Below are 13,120 nucleotides of genomic sequence, written 5' to 3'. Positions count from 1 at the left end.
GTTCGGGAAAGAAAACTTCTTTGGCATCTTCACCAACGCGATAGCGTCGACAAAGGGCGAGTCAGCATAGCTGTGAGGAAGACTCTTTTTGAAAGGAGTGGGCATTCCTGGAATACGTGTAATCAATGCTTTCATCTCTGCTAATTTCTTTGCCATTGCCTGTTCTAGAGGAGTACCTGTAAACGTAAACGGAAGCGAATCAGAAGATACATTAACTTGAGTTGATCCATTTGTCATAGGACATAGTAGGTAAAGTATATGGAGAGAAGAGTAAAAGGGTGTAGTAGTTGGAAGAGTTTGATGCGTGTGCTAGGAGACACGTAACGGTGTGACAGGAGTAGCGGTAGGGATTGGAGTTGATCCTCCAACTGTTACAGGAATTTCTTGACTCGAGGGGCCTGCTTCTTCTGTACTTGTAGGAACTGGTCTGGCATTTCTCGAGGTATGAATTCTGGAACCTCCTGGAGTCGTCATAGAAAGTTCAGTAATTTTTTCCTGGAGTAATTGGTTCTCTGCTCTAACCAACAGGTTCTCTTCTTCCAATGCTTTGAAGCGTTCAGAGTTCTCTCGTACTTGAGCGGTAAGTGCAGCAAGTTGAGCAGAAACGTCAAGAGGAGCAGATGTCATGTTCTCTTCCATTTGGCTGGTTGTCTTCGTTGTTAGTTGCCGAGGTCCCACGGTGGGCGCCAAACTGTAGAGGATGAGAAGTCTACGGGTGGGAAGTTAGAAGGTCGGAAGCGTGAACGTCTTCTGGAATTCCAAACGTCGAATTCTTGATTGATGGGCACCAACAACGTCTAGAAGAAACCTGCAAAATAAAGTGAACAAACACGAACAAACCCGTGAAGACTTGGGGGACACCGGGATGGTGCCTGCGAATGGCCCTCCGACGGTCAAGTCAGCAAAGTATTACAATGAATAATAAATGAAAAGCCGAGGGTATAACCGTTGATGTATAATCGGAGAGTGGCTAGGCTCGTAGAATGACCGGAGTTCGAATCTACGGGAGTGAAATGATCAGAAGTGTGAGAGTAGATGTTACCAGTAGCGTCGAGCAAGAAGAAGGTTGTGATCTCCTCGAAGACGTCTGGAAGCGTCGAGCAGGAAGCGTCGAGCCGGAAGCGTCGAGCAGGAAGCGTCCAGCAGGAAGCGTCGAACAGGAAGCGTCGAACAGGAAGCGTCGAGCAAGGATAAGCTTTAACACCCTTGAGGCGTCTAATGGTGTCGACGACCAGAACCAGGTGAACTTGTATGCAAAATGTCTCAAGGACAGTCGAAGAACAGAGAGCGAGTGGAGAAGAATAAGTAGTATGAGTTGCTTTGCTCTGCTTTCGATGTCCTGAGAAATGAAAGTGCTCCTCTTTATATAGGCTTGAGGAGTGATCCGTTGGGGAGAATAAAGGCTTGACCGTTACAGAGTAAATGCATGGCAAGATACCTGGGATGTGGTGATGTGTGCACAAGTTGTACATGCACAACGGTTGTGCATGTTCTCTGGTAATGACTCTCCGTGTGCATGTACATGGTCTCTTTATTTAGGTGAGACGTTACCATGTTATGCCTTTCATTAATGGGGGGATATTCGTTGCTGGAGTTACGTTGACCAAGTCTGAGATCTTTGTCATTATGGATATATTTGACATGTAGAGGATCTCTTCATTAAGTAATCTCTTACACGTGGTGCGTGGAGATATAAACGTGTCGAGCGCCAGACGTGTGGAGATTCGGGCGTGTGGAGTTTTGTGCATGTGGAAACTCTTTGCACGTGATTGGGCTTTGACACGAGTTTTAGGGTCTAGTCGACGAGGGCCCATTAAGAGACTTCTGGGCTGGGCCCAAACAAGGACAAGCGAGCCGAGTTGGGCTTGACGTCTCAATGGACATTTTATCGTCGAGGGCCCAGGTGTAGTTTTTGGTCAACACAATAAAAATTAGCTTTGTATACTAAAATATTCTTCTTAAAAAATCCAAACAAAATCAGCGAGATACGAAAATATCACAACACTATTTATGAAAATTACACATTCAACGCAAGGACACAACAATTACTAATTTCTATAAGTAAAGAACACGGCAGTCATACGACATATACCACATACAAATGCCAATAGTACTATTTATGAATCTTTTCTTTAACTGCAAACATCACTGTCATGTTATGGATTCTAACCTTCAGTCGTCGATCCATGGATTCATTACATTTTTCCACTGAATGTCCATGGACAACATATGCCAAAAAAATACAAAATGTTGAAAACAAAACATTAATAATCATATAAATACGAAAGTGGCAGCACACTAAATACGAAATAAGATACACCAAAATACTATGAAGCATACAAATACAACAAACTAAAATACTAAAGTCACAATATTGAACACACCCGGTTACTAATTTTGTATTAACTACTCATCTAATAACGATAATAAAATACAGAAGGCACATCAAAATGCTAATTCGGCACATGTTAATTTCGGCCCATACCACTCACACAACACCAAGCTACTACATTGGTAAATACTATTACAAACAACCAAAAATACACATCCGAAATAAACGAATATATTTCACACAAGAGACTAATTATTATATGTAAAAATACCGAAATACTAATTTAACGCATAATTTTCAAGTGTACAATTACATAAATTATGGTTCCACTATGCGGTCACACAATCGAAGCAGGCTAACAGCAACTATGTTTCAGACATTTACACTTCAGATCAAAGTATTAGCGTTACTTCGCGACTATCATATAGATGTACTCATAAACAAACACAATTAGCTACATTCTAAGAAGAATGAATGCATACACACATAATAAGAAGTGTGTGCTCATTACTATTAGTTTAGTCTTGATTGTTCAAACATGAGGCAAATATCTTGATACTTTTTCCATCCTCTCATCAATCGGTGTTTTTCAGAGTAAACCCCCACATATAAGGAGTCTAAATCACTTTAAGGAAGACCTCATCTTTGCCTGTGAACAGTAAACCCCAGTCGACCCATCGATGTGGGTCTTCGAGACCCAAATTAGTCATGTTTCATCATCTTACATTGGGCTAATTCAAAATACCACATAATTCTAATTAGTTTCTCATTTTTCCTAATTATCTTATTCTTTAGAAACTTGAACTAAAATTGGCAACCCTAATTTATACAGAAGAGGTTAGAAATCTTACTTTCTGTCCTGTATAGAAAAGAATCTGTTGAGCCAACTCGAGGCACAAATTTTAACAAGAAAAATGAGCAAGTATTATACGTGTTCTTTAAACTTTACCAGTTCTGAGAATCAATTTTGTCATTCAACAGCTCACAACTTTGCCATTATGCTCCCGAGAAGCTGTTGTGCTGCCAAATGAGATGGGTGTGATGCATGAACTAGGAGTTAAAATTTTCTAAGAAGTTCTTATATTCTTAAATTTGACCAATCAAAATATAAGCTCAAGTGTGAAGAGACAATGTTCCACAGTCTTGAAGCCCATAAACTGAACTTAGACAAAATTATTCCGAACTTAGTCAGATATCTTTTGAGTTTCTAACTTATCTTTTGCATTGTGTTTGTGTGAGTGAGTGAGGGTGGGAGGGTGGGCAAGCTCCACTGCAACAACAGACGGATCGAATCATAACAAACAAATATCACTTTTTAGGTACCAATATAATTTATTATGAAACTTCATAACTACCAGCTTCAAAAGTATATTATGAGCCAGGTGTTTCTGCGATTCCTGGGAGATTTACCTGCTGAATGAATTAAATAGACAAACAACTCCTTTAGAGGCTCATGATCACCAAAATGAGAAACCATCCCTATCACATCTTTGTTTTTTTTTGAATACTTTGAATTAATATTGAAGAAAGAAAAAGGGGGTTACAGAGGAAAAAGAATAGCTAAAGGAAGAAAGAAAAAGAGAGGGGACTCTTGAGAGTTACATCATCTAAGGATATCCCCCCAACTAGAGACAAAATCTAAATAAGAGAACGATGTAGCCCATCCTATGTTTCTACTCCATGAAAAGAGGACGCCAAGCACGTCTTCCTTTTCCACCCTAGCCAACGAACACGAATCTCTAAAAATGCCATTGTTCCTTGCTTTCCAAATAGACCAACATATGGCATAGGGAACCAGATTCCAAAGATCTCTCTTAGTTTTCTTAACTGGTACCTTCTCCCATTGCTCCAAGAGCTGTGCTAAGGAGTAAGGTAGACACCCAGAGAAGTTACGGGATTGAAGGAAGAAAGTCCACAGCTTCGAAGCCCCCTCGCAATGCAAAAATAGGTGGGGAATAGATTCCTCGCACTTCTTGCATCTAGAACACCAATTTGGGATCAACATCCCTCTCTTCTGAAGATTATCAATCGTGGGCAACTTACCCAAGATTGCAGCCCAAATAATGAAACTGATTCTGGGAGGGATACGGCTAGACCAAATAGACTTAAAATCAAAACTCGAGATTACCCTATCGATGTCCTTGCTCAATCTAGAATAACATTGCTTAACTGAGATTGCGTCTTTGTCTTCATTGGTCCAAACCTTCGAGTCTTCTATCCCAGCCGAAGGTTTAAAAAAAGGCTCAAGGACACCTAGCAAGTTGGAGATGATAGGGATCTCCCAATCATTCAACCTTCTTCGAACTCTAATGTCCCATGTCCCCAGTTCCCAGCTGTAGTAGCTGAAAATAGACCCCTCTTTAGACGAGGAAATGTGGTATACAGCTGGAAATCTCTCCTTAAGAGGTATTGAGAGACACCACACGTCCTCCCAAAAGCTGATCTGCTTCCCATTACCCAACTTCCACTTCATGATTCTCTAAAGCCCTTTAGCTCTAGCTGCAATTCCCTTCCAGACTCCACGTCCAAAGGAAGGCCTAATGCTACTGTGATCCCACCCTCCTTTTCGGCACCCAAACTTTTCAGATATAATAGTCCTCCAAAGAGAGGATTTTTCCTGGGCAAACCTCCACAGCCACTTAGAAAGTAGAGCATCATTCATACTTTTCAGATTCTTTATACCCAAGCCTCCTTCCAACTCCTTGCAAATAGCCTCCCACGCTACCCAATGAATTCTTCTAGTTGATTCCTTGTCGTGCCACAAAAACTCACACATCTTCCTATCGATCACTTTTAAAACCCAATGAATTTCGCCTTGAGGACATTTGGATGCTGGAGGATGATTTCCTGAATAATATCAAAGAGTGGTGGGCAGTGGAGCAAGATGGTGGGTTTAGAAGTGAAATTCTTTGGAACAAGCTTCAGTTTACCAAGACTAAACTCAAAGTCTGGTCTAAAGACAAATTTCGTAAGAAGAACGAGAGGATGAAATGTCTCGAGTAAGTATTGAGAGGTGGGATAAGCTGGAAGAGAGTCGTAACCTATCCAGTCAGGAGGTGGAAGAAAGAAAGGCGGCTAGGGTGGAACTCAATAAGCTCCTTAGTTTGGAAGAGATTAGTTTTAGACAGAAATCAAGGGTGCAGTGGCTCAAGGCAGGGGATAGAAACTCTGCCTACTTTCATAAGATTATCAACTACAGAGCAAGAGTTAATAGGATCAGTTCTGTAGATCATAAGGGTATTAGAATAGAGAAAGAGAAGGACTTGGAAGAGGCTGCTATAGACCTATCACATCTTTGTAAAAGTTATCCTTCCTCATTTAAGGTGCATCAATAGGCACTTGCGTGTGTGTGAGAGAGGGAGAGAGATTACCTGTAGCAACGTCTATCATTGTTCATCCAGGGAAGCTCATTTGTGTTTAACAACATAAAATCAGGGGCTTAAAGCATAACAAACCATTTCTCTAAGAGGTGAGAAGCAACTATCACTTGGATTTGAAGAGTCTAAACCCTCATAATGTCCTCCAAACAAAGAACTTAAATCTTCATTGGGAGATATGATTCAAGGAACTTCACATTTTGAAGGAACCAATTTGCAATGTAACAACAATGTAGAGAGTATTTAGTTTCATGAACAAGTGTTGAGCTAATTCTCAATGTTGAGGGTGTATATGATACTCTCTCATGTGCAAGCCTTTTGCTTACATCAAGATATCTTAATACAAAGTAGATCGAGAATATCAGTTTGCAACCAAGCATACGAAATCTTTGCGTAACCAAGGCCACCCAAAATCACCACCAGTATTCCACAAAGGGTATATCCCCCTTTACTTGGCATAATTAGTTACATTTCAAAAGATAACTAAGATGCTGTGACTACTTTCTTAATGCCTAATAGTAACAAATTTGCTTAAAACCCAAATTATTTACTTTTAGAGGCCCAAAATCAGAAAATATGCGTAGTGAACTCAAGACTAACAAGCAACCACAAAATCCCTACAAATCAACATTTCTTGAGTCGCTAACCTCACAATACAAACAAAGATAATACATTGATAAGTACTGTTACAAACAACCCAAATACGCATGCAAACAGATGAATGCAATTCACACGAAAGACTAATATTATATGTAAAACACACCGAAGTACTAATTTAAGGCATAATTCTGAAGTGTACAATAACATAAATTATTGTCTCGTTATGCACTCACACAATGAAAACCCGTTTAGAAGACAAAGAAATAATTATATAAGCAAATCCGTCCAAAAAAATGTTGTATAGTAAGCAGCCCAAAATACTAGTTCTTTCTAGTTTCTACTACTCAATCACCAAAATATTAATTTATGATTCACTGTGGTTACAGACCAAAACACTAAATATGTATACTACACAGGCAATTACATGAACCTTTACTCGCAACTACTATGTAAAAGTCAAAAGTCTTTTTCCTCATTATTTGAATTTGACTCGTATTTGTCATTCTAATGCAATTAATCAGATGAGTCAGACATTGTGAATCAATTCAGAATTTCAGAGATAAGGTCAGGCTTCAAATCTGACTCAGAGAATAAACACACATTGGACACTAGTTCTGCACAGTATTCATGCAATCATATAAAAGATTAGTTATACTATTACCAAAAACTTCTTTAAGAATAAACCAAACAAAACCAGTCAAATAGTAATTTTGTGTATATACACATTCAACGGAAGCCACATCAAATACTAATTTGTAGGAGTACAGATCATGGAAATCACACCACATATACAAATAGAACTCGCACAATTTTTTCTTCAACTGCAATTCACGCGAACACAAAAAATCTGAATAATAATTCTAAAAGCAGACTAATAACAACTATGTTCAGTAGTTTACACTTCAAACCAAAGTATTACTGTTAGTTCATTACTATCACAGTAGTAATCCTGTTCAAATATTTTGAGGAAGACCTCGTCTTTGCGTGTGAACAGTAAACCCAGTCCACCCATCCATGTGGACCTCTTTAGTCCCAAGGTGGTCATGTTTCGTCATCTTACAATGGACTAGTAGTTCTAAACACCACATAGTTCCAATTAATTGCTCATGTTGCCTAATTATATTAATCTTTAGAAACGTGAACTAAAATTGACAACCCTAATTTATCCAGAACAGATTGATGGGTTGGACCCGTTTTTGTCCTAACAAAAGAGTATCTGTTGAGTCAACCCGAGCAACAAATTTTAACAAAAGAAGCAAGTTATTATCCTCCCAGATAAACTGTAGTGCTACCAAGTGACATTTTCTAAGAAATTTAGAAATTTGACCAATTAAAATATAAACTCAGATGTAAAGGGACAATGTTCTACTGTCTGAAAGCGCCCATACTGAACTTAGTTGGATATCTTTTGTGCTGTTACCTTATCTCTTTTGTATTGTGTTTGTGCGTGGGAGGGGGGGAGCTCCACTGCAACAATCGGATGGATCAAATTGAACATCACGCAAGAATCAGCTGCAAGAGTATTATGAGCCAGATATTTATGGAATTGGTGGAAGATTCACCTACTGAATAAAATAGACATGCAACCACTTTAAAAACTCATGATCGCTAGATTGAGAAACCTTCCCCATTACATATTTGTAAAGATTATCATCCCACATTTTAAAGTGCATAAAAAACATCTGCATGTGAGAGAGATTGAGAGAAAGAGGGAGACAGAGATAAATAACAACAGATATTATCTGCGATTGGGTTTGGAAAGCAATATCTGTCATTTTTCATCAAGGCAATTTCCATTCTATTTAACAAAATAAATCAGAGCTTAAAACATAACAACTCATTTCTCTAAATGGTGAGAAGCCACGGTCACTTGCATTTGAAAGGTCTAAAATAACATTTGCGCTCGACCAACTAATAGCAGCAAAATGATGCAAATAAGTTCCAAGTGGTGTGTAAAAGCTCTAATTATGTGAACTGAAATTGACGACCCTAATTTGTTCAGAAGAGATTAATGTGTTAGAGATCTTATTTCTTGTCCCATACATAAGAGAATCTGTTGAGTGAACTCCAGCAACAAATTTTAACAAGAAAAAGAAGCAAGTTATCATACATGTTCTTCAGCTTTTACCTCAATCTGAGGCTGCAAATCGATTCCTTCAATAGCTATAATGCTACAAATGAGATGGGTATGGTATATGAACTAGGAGCTGACATTTTCTAAGAAGTTCTGAAGTTTGACGAATCAAATCATAAAATCAGGTATATAGAAATAATGTTCCATAGTCTTGAAGCCCACATACTGAGCTTAAACAAAGCTCTGAACTTAGTCGTACATCCGACATCTTTGTTTTCTAACTTATCTTTTCTATTGAGTTTGTGTGTGGCAGGGTGGGCAAACTCCACTGGACAAGATATCAGCTTATCCGGGAATTCTGAGCCACGCATTAATGGGAAACAGAATAATATCAGCTTCAAGAGTATTATGAGCCAGGTATTTATGGGAATTGTGGGAGATTTACCTGCTGAATGAAATAAACAAGTAACTCCTCTAAAATCTCATGATAACCTGACTGCGAAACCGTCTCTCCATCACATCTTTGTAAAAATTATCCTTATCTAAAGGTGAATGAAAAAGGCATCTGCTTGTGTGTGTGACATGTGTGTGTGTGTGCGCGTAAGAGAGAGAGCGAGAGAAAGCAACAAATTACCTGCGGTAAGTATTGGAAGGCAACGTCTGTCATTGTTAAGGCAAGCTCCATTGTTTTTAACAAAATAAAGTCAGGGGCTTAAAGCACAACAAACCTTTTTTTAAAGGGTGAAAAACCACTGTCACTAGTTTTTTTTTGAAAGGTCTTAAATAACGTTTGAACTCGACCAACTAATTAGTAGCAAAAGGTTGCAAATAAGTTCCCACTTGTGTGTAATAATAATTTGAACGTAACACCAATGTGAAGAGTTTTTAGTTTGGTAGACGCAAAAAACCCTCATAATGTCATCCAAATAAAGAACATAAATTTTCATTGGATGTTTTAATTCAAGGAACAAATTTGAACGTAACAACAATGTAATGAGTTTTTAGTTTCATGAACAAGCGTTGAACTTGATACTCGGTGTTGAGGGTGTACCTGCTACTGTCTCATGTGTTGGCCTTTTGCTGACATCAAGATATCTTAATACAAAGTGGATCCAGAATATAAGTTTTCAACTAAGCATACGAAATCTTTGCGCAATCGAGGTGACCTGAAATCACCACCATTATTCAACAAAGAGCGCATCACCCTTTTGGTTTGCATAATTAGATACATTTGAAAAGATAACTGAGGCTATGACTATTTTCCTTAGTGCCTTACAGAAACAATACTTGCTTGAATCCAAAAAATTTACTTTTAGAAGCCCAAATCAGAGAATATATGTGAAATTAAGACAAACAAACAACCACAGAATCCATAATCAGCATTTCTTAAGTCGCTAACCTCACAATGCAAATCCGCCACGACAAGAGTGAGTGCCAACCTTAATTGCAAAGAAGCAAATTCGAACATCACATGTACGTGCAGTTGCTGGTCATTACGACAAACTATAGCCTTAATAATTTAGAATAGATCCTGCACTAACCCACATTACTTGATAGCTTATAATTGATGTGCATTAATAGCTTGTTAAATTGCCAAACGGCATCACAGCATATCAGTAAGCTCCAATATAATATTACGGATCAAATTCCTGGCCTCCTGAGTATAGCCCAAGTATCTTGGTTGCATAAATTATAAAATGATAGACAATGAGTCTAACACTAATATAATATTGAAGTGTTGGCTATTACAATTTGAGTAGTCTACTGACCACCTTATCTCATAGCCACATTTCTAGGCAGCTTTCTGTAATGTGTAGACATACTTTCAGATAAAGCCACGTGAACCATAGTTGGGTAAATCTAAATAACTACGAGGAGACCTATCTAAATTTGGAATAGTTTAAAATACCAATAAGGACATAAACCAACAAAAAGTTATAACAAAATACAATCAACATATTCTTGCTTCACACGTGTAACCACAATTGCGACCAAACTGTCCAAGCACTATCTGTAAAGAAAGAAATGTCAACCACATTACTTCGTAGCTTACTGTTATAATAATCTAAACTGAGATTTTAAGAGTAACCGCCAATATGATACATTGCAAAGGCTATTCTCAACCAACTCCAAACCAGTATTTGTATTAAAATTGATTCCAAACTTTATTTCCAGATAGTACCCACAATCTTTTGGTGCCATACCACAATGTATCAAAATACTTACGAAACTTACAAACCATAGTATCATCACTAAAAATAAAATCAGTAAAAAATGAAACCTCCATATTCAGCAGTAACCACTAACCACCAAGATACAGTTATTTCTTAGTGTAATCCAAATAGAGTTTATTCCAAACTTAATTGTGCATTACCGTACATCATTGGGAGACTTGCACTCATGCAATAATATGTGGCCGCCAATATTAATATATCACAAATGATATTCTCGAATGTACCCACGTATCTTGATAGTGTACTATGGCTTATGAGAAGACTTGACACTAAAAGGACATGAAACAAAAAGTTGGAAAATGAGAAAAGAAAAATAGAATAAGCATCTTCACGCATCATGCATACAAGCACAAGAGTACACCAACTCCCAACCAGTATTTGTAGTTAAATCAATTCAACCTTTTATTTCCAATTAGTACCCACAATCTCTTGATGCCATGCCACGATGTATGAAGATACTTAAGAAACTTAAAAACTATTGATAATATTACTAAAAAATAAAATCAGTAAAAAATGAAAAGAGCCTCCACATTCAGCAGTAACCACCAAAATACAATTATTGCTCAATGCTATGTGAATAAAGTCCACTCAAACTTAATCTTGCGTTGTCATAGATCTTTAGGTTCCTTGAACTCAAATGCAATGATGTGGGGCCACCAATATTAATATATTGCAAAAGATATTCTCGAATATACCCACGTATTTTGATGGTGTACTATGGCTTGTGAGAGGACTTGACACTAAAAGGACAGCAAACAAAAATTGGAAAATGAGAACAAAAAATAGAATAAGCATCTCCACACATCATGCACACAAGCATAAGAGTACACCAACTCCCAACCAGTATTTGTAGTTAAAACAATTCCAACCTTTATTTCCGATTAGTACCCACAATCTCTTGATGTCATGCCACGATGTATGAAGATACTTAAGAAACTTAAAAACTATAAATATTATTACTAAAAAATAAAATCAATAAAAAATGAAAAAAACCTCCTCATCAGCTGTAACCACCAAAATACAAATATTGCTCAATGCAATGTGAATAAAGTCCACTCAAACTTAATCTTGCGTTGTCGTAGATCTTTAGGTTCCTTGAACTCATGTAATAATGTGTAACCACCAATATTAATTTATTGCAATTGATATCCCCGAATATACCCACGTATTTTGGTGGTGTACTATGGCCTGTGGGAGGACTTGACACGAAAATGATAGCAAACAAAAATTGGAAAATAAGAACAAAAATAAAATAAGCATCTCCACACATCATGCGTATAAGCACAAGATTAAACCAACCAGTATTTGTAGTTAAATTGATTCAAACCTATATTTCCAAATAGTACCCACAATCTCTTGGTGCCATAACACGATGTATGAAGATACTTACGAAATTTACAAACTTTTAATATTATTACTAAAAAATAAAAGCAGTCAAAAATTGGAAAAAAAAAAACCTTCACATTCACAATAACCACCAAGATACAATTATTCCTTAGAGTAATCCGATTCGAAACGTAATCGTGCATTACCCAACATCTTTGAGTGACTTGCACTCATGCAATAATGTGTGACCGCCAATATGAATATATTGCATATACTATTCTCGAATAATAGCCATGTAACTTGGTGGTGTATTATGATTTATGAAGGACTTGACACTAAAAACTTGTAAAATAAAATTAAAATAAAATGAACAAAATAGTGACACAAAGGTGAAACCAAGTTATCGAAAGCCAACATGGAACTAACTAGGGATAATGCCAACCATAATCTCGAATAAAGCAGATTTTGATGGATTCGCTCAATTAATTAAAAGTCATAAGGAACAAGAATTATTGAACGATATAAACTTTGTGCATCACTAGAAGATACTTAACCACCAATATGAAGTATTACCAACTGTAATTTTGAATATCGCCAGCTGCCAATCTTATTTTGCATGAATTTCAGTGAAAAATGCTTCAAGAACAATGGATCAAAATTCAGTTTTAAGGAAAAACCTTAAAGCGGGTGCATTTGGGTCTAATTGAGTACTTCAAGTTTGATTAAAGGAAACAACTAAGAATAGTTGAATAACAAAATCAACGGCAGAAAATCCAACAGTAAAACTTGTAATGACCTTGTAAGTTTCCACTACTCTACGGTTGTTTGGTGCAAGATTATAGAGTTGTTTGGTGCAAGATTATAGAGGAAATGCCGATAGGGAATCCATTCTCATATAATATTTGTGGACTTAGGGTTATCCACTAAACTCATAAATCATAAAACTTATTGATAATTGATCGCTATATAGAGGGCAAAAAATATACTTACAAATGCGAAGAGAAACCTAGATTAGGGTTTCCTTATGTCAAGATTTAGAAATCGCCTCAACACCCGACATGTTTTTCAACAAGATTGTCCTTCGTGATCGGGAGTAAAGGGGAGAGAAGAAGAATCAAAATTCATAAATCATCGTCTTTCTAAATAAGATTGTCTTTCTTGATATCTCTTCCGCAAT

At 37.2% G+C, this 13,120-nt stretch overlaps 1 long non-coding RNA gene across 1 annotated transcript; it reads right to left on the bottom strand.

The window, feature by feature from the left end:
* Nucleotides 1-7,528: 7,528 nt before the first annotated feature.
* On the bottom strand, nt 7,529-10,738 carry LOC147538774 (uncharacterized). The gene is made up of 2 exons (XR_015225622.1): nt 9,783-10,738; nt 7,529-9,549 (listed from the first exon to the last, which is right to left on the bottom strand). It is a non-coding gene; the product is annotated as an uncharacterized LOC147538774 (long non-coding RNA).
* Between the last annotated feature and the right edge of the window lie 2,382 nt (nt 10,739-13,120).

Source organism: Eschscholzia californica, unplaced genomic scaffold (genome assembly GCF_041429995.1).
Source record: "Eschscholzia californica isolate CP2 unplaced genomic scaffold, dmEscCali1.0.p SCAF_5, whole genome shotgun sequence".
Classification (NCBI taxonomy): domain Eukaryota; kingdom Viridiplantae; phylum Streptophyta; class Magnoliopsida; order Ranunculales; family Papaveraceae; genus Eschscholzia; species Eschscholzia californica.
The sequence above is the reverse complement of the archived record's forward strand: the minus strand, read 5'-3'. Positions and strand labels throughout refer to the sequence as shown.